Raw genomic sequence first — 4,611 nt, 5'->3', positions numbered from 1 at the left:
GTTTGCTCGTGTGCTCTGGCAGACACACCCTTCTCCCAGAGCTGTAGCTTCAGTTGCTGTCCTCTGTAGTGCATTCTTCTGGGGAGGGGGTCCACGGAGCTGGGATTGGGGCTACCCTGTGTTTTTAAGGACTCACCATTTCCACCTCTATCTCAATTTTCATTTGAGCTCTGGAATCATTTCTCCAATTGCCTCTTTCATAATTCCACTTGAATGTCTCATTTAACATGTTTCAAAGAGAACCTTGCTTTTTCTCTGCAATCCTGCTCCTCTTTGATACTTTACCACTTCAGTAAACCCTCTACTGCTCAAAATGCCCATCTTTTTTGATTTATAGCCCCCAATACAACTCACCGTTAAGTTCTGATGTGATTGCCTCTTGTAATGTCCCCTACCCCTGCCCCGCCCCCTGCCACTTTATAGTCTCCTGAATTTATTTGTCCAGTAAATTATCCCTAAGTCCCTGGATAGGTACAACAGCTTCCTTCCTATCTCCCTGCTTCCATTCTGGCTCTGTTCCACCATAGTAACCATATATCAGTCAAAGAAAGCTTTTAAGAACATACATCATGTTTCCTGGCTTAAAACTCTTAAAAGGCTTCCTGCCAAAATAAACTCCAAACCTTTTGCCATTGAGGCAAAGGACAGAGTAGAATTGCCCTACAGGGTTCCCAAGGCTGTAATCTTTACAGAAGCAGACTGCCTCGTCTTTCTCCTGTGGAGTGGCTGGTGTATTTAGTTAGCAGCCCAATAAGTAATTACTGGGCAAGCAGGGCTCCTTAATGGGTTCCTAAAACCGGAAAAACAAACTCATTGCCACCAAGTGGATTCAGATTCATGACAACTCCATAGGGTGGAGTGGAACTGTCCCTAAGAATTTCTGAGGGCAGACTTCATCTTCTTCCAGGGTTTGCACCACTGACCTTGAAGTTAGCAGTCCAATAATGAACCCACTACACCACTAGGCAATGACTTCCTACCAGGCTTTCAATAAATTCCAAGTCACTCCTATGATTCACAAAGCCTTTCATGCTGGACTCGAGCTATTCAAAAGTAAGCCCCAAAGTATTGCTACTAGGGTTCCAATTCATACCTGCACTGGTTTATTCCAAACAAAATGTGCCTAAGCACGTCTCCGTGTTCAGTGGATGGCTGTAGACATATACTTTTCTTAGTTTCATTAGGGTGGCTGCAAAATAAAGGCCTAATCAAAATAGGGGCTTCTTTGGGAATATGCTGGGCCAATTCAATTCAACCCAGAGGGGTCAGATCAAAGGTTATGATGGTCTCGATTTTGGCTTTCAGTTACCCTTCAGGTTGGGATCTGAACCCACCCCTGCGATAGAATCATCAGCCATAATCAACCATTTTGAAACAGAGGTGCAGTGTTTGCCCAGGGACATGGCCCTAAGGGTTAGGAAAGAGGGAGGTACGGAAACAGAAAACCAAGGAAGAAAGCAGACTAGGGGATCCATTGGGGGATTGCAGTGGGTGAGTTGAAACAGCGGGTGTATGAGCTGCTGAGTATGGAAATGATGTTCTGTTCTGTAAACTTCACTTAATGCACAACAAAAAGTTTTTTAAAAAAGTCACAGTGATTCTTTTTGGGATTCCCAAGGGGTGATAGTGATAGATTTCCTCAAGGGGCACATGATAATCACAGGGACTTATTGGGGCTAACTTTTAAGAAAATGGAAAACTACATTGGAAAAAAGGCCAGAGAAGTTGCACCAAGGAATTTTTTTCCCAATCCCAACAACACACCTATTAATTCTTCGAAGATAGAAAGGGCTGTCCTAGGAGGATTTCCTTGGGAGGATTAGGCCATCTATCCTACAGCCTTAATATTCCCCCTTCAGACTTTGTTCCTAAAACTCAAAGAACCTCTAAAAGGAACACAAATTGGAGTCTCATGAAGATGCCCAATGTGCTGTTGTGATGTGTGGTAAACCAAAGAACATGGGATTCTTCAGGAAAAGGGTTGGAGAGATGGAAAAACTACCTTTAGAAATGCATAGACCTATGTGGAGGACATGTCAAGAAACAACAGCTTCACATTTTTATATTCCACCTGACCTGGAGCTGGGATCCATAAGGTCAGCAGTTTGAATCCACCTGCTGCACCAAGGGAGAAAGATGGAGCTTTCTGCTCCCAGAGATTTACAGTGTCAGAAACCTAAAAAGGCAGTTCTGTTCTGTCCTATAGGGCCACCAGAGTCAGAATTGATTTGATAGCAGAGAGAGTGAGCCAGTTTATGATTTTCTAGCAATACTTTTTAACTCACCCTTGTACACTACCCCAAGATACTGGTGTGCTTGCCCACTGTGGGCATCCACTTCCAGGACCTCAATGACAATTTTGTTCTGTGCCTGCTTAATGAATGAGAGCAGTCCAATCCTTCATACCAAAGGTTAGCATTTGCAAACATTTATGTGCCTCATCTCACCTGCCTCGGGCCTCTGCACCCATGAAAGTCATCCTGGTCATGTGTGAAAAATACAAAGGTGGTAGGTACTTGATGGCCAGTCTTCTTAGTCTTTGTCTGGCATAGAATTTACCATTCAACATTAGCTATAGCTGATGTATAAATATAGGTAATAATTCCTGCTAGATACAAGTTCTGTATATAATTTGTGGAAACCATTTCATTATGTTTATGATTTGTGTACTGTTTTCACTAGTACTCCCCATTCGATCTCCAGGTTCTAATCTCTATTGCAATGGCTACACAGAACTCTGACAAAATTCATAATTAAAGGGTTTATGCAGGAAGTCAACAAGTTGTAATGCCAGTAAGAAATGCTCAGGGTAGACTTATCAGGGAATGGCACAAAGTTCTTTTAGGTCTGCCAGTAGATTCCCCAAAGGGGCATGCCATTCCACTGGAAAGCTCAACCCAAAGGCAATCTGCTCCACTGCTGTGAATTAGCAAGCCCAGCTTCCCCAACTAAGTGTCCAGTGGCACCTCACTCTACAAAGCCAGCCTCCTCTACAAAAGCACTTATCTTTACTTGCTCTGTAGGTTAATTAGTCTACCCCTCTGTCCATGCTCTGATGGTATAGCCATCTTCTGGAGGGTCACTGCACAGGGCTCTCCTGGCTCTTGTTGGTGATGAGATCCAACCTCCAGCTTCTCAGAGGGCTCATTTTATACCCAGCAGGATGGCCTCCAGGGACTCCTCTTCACAATGACTCACAGGTGAATCCTATCAGAATCTTCCCCAACTTTTTTACCAGATCCATACAGGAAAAGGTCTGTTTTTTATTTAATTGAGGATGTTGGGAAAGCAAGTGAGGCCTGCCAAACAGGTCAAGACTGGTTTGAAGAGCCAGTGAGGGAAGGGCATTAGCTGGGTTTTTATCATGGTCAAGGGATCAGGTCAGGGAGAGGGTCTATACAAGGGAAGCAGGTTGTGTGGTTTGAATCTTCCCCTGGCACCAGGCTTTCTTATCAGCCTGTCTAGATGTGGGGCACAACGGGAAGAGGGAGGGGTGAACTTGAAAGCCATCAGCAGTGAAACATTGAAAACGGGGCCAGACTCCTCTTTACATCCACCCAGGCAGTCATTTTGCAGTTCCATGAACCCACAAGATAGCTCACCTTTACCTGGGGCTTAGCTAGGCTGTTTGAATAATTTTGGGTTTAAGTTCCCTTCTTAATTTCACTGAAGGAAGTGGGGCAGGAGCTTAAGCAAGTATGTGACGAGGAATGGTTACATGGGCCTGATATGTTGGGCAGCTGGTTTAGGGGAAAAGGAGTGGGTTGTTCCCCCCGTACCTGTAAAGGACCACGTGATGGGGTTGGAGGGAAATCAAGCACCCTATTCAACACCTCTGGGAAGATCCAGAACTGGGCAGGAGCAAACTAAGCCCCTAGGGCAGATGTAACCTAAGCCTAAAGCCACAGGGCCCCTAACATCACCCAGGTGGGCCTAAACTCAGCCAATGCGATCAACCAACACCTTCATAAAGGCCGGAAGCACAGCACTGCACGCTCTTTTGCTCTTCCCTCACTCAGGGGCATGCTGCAGGGTGGGCCTCCAGCGTGCAGGGTGTGCATGTGCCTGCACGCCCCCTCAGGGTTTACTCGGGGGGCCCACAAGCAATCGGGCTCTTGGCTTCTTGGACTCAGGGGTGCCCCGGTGCCCCACTTTTGGTGTGCCTTTCCATGTGGTTTCGTGCCCAGTTGTGAACTCCAGCACAGCTTCGACATGGCGTGGCACGCTTTCCAGAAATAGCATGTACCCTTTGAGATGGGACAACCTGTAACCTTTCCTTTATAAAAACTCACTTGAATTACAAAACGTTATCGGGCGTGAGTTCTTCCAGCGCTGGAAGCAAAGAGCCGAGGCATAACCCACTCCAGAAACCTAACAGATAGGTTTGCTCTGGGCTTGTCGGTTGCGCTTCATATCCCCGTGAAAACCTAGGCTGCCGCTCTCCATCCCGGCTGCCAGCACCCAGGGCTTGTTCTGCCCTTCCCATAGCTCGTCTCTGGAGAGCAGGGCTTTTTCTGTGCCCTTTGGGCAACCACAAAGAGGCATTTCCCTCAAGATATGGCACAGACCTAAGGAGGCATGCTGGTGGCACAGTAGTCACAGGGTGGGCTG

Source organism: Echinops telfairi, unplaced genomic scaffold, assembly GCF_000313985.2.
Source record: "Echinops telfairi isolate 266 unplaced genomic scaffold, ASM31398v2 ScPeMD7_7424;HRSCAF=8462, whole genome shotgun sequence".
In the NCBI taxonomy this organism is placed as follows: Eukaryota; Metazoa; Chordata; class Mammalia; order Afrosoricida; family Tenrecidae; genus Echinops; species Echinops telfairi.
This window is presented reverse-complemented; position numbering follows the sequence as displayed.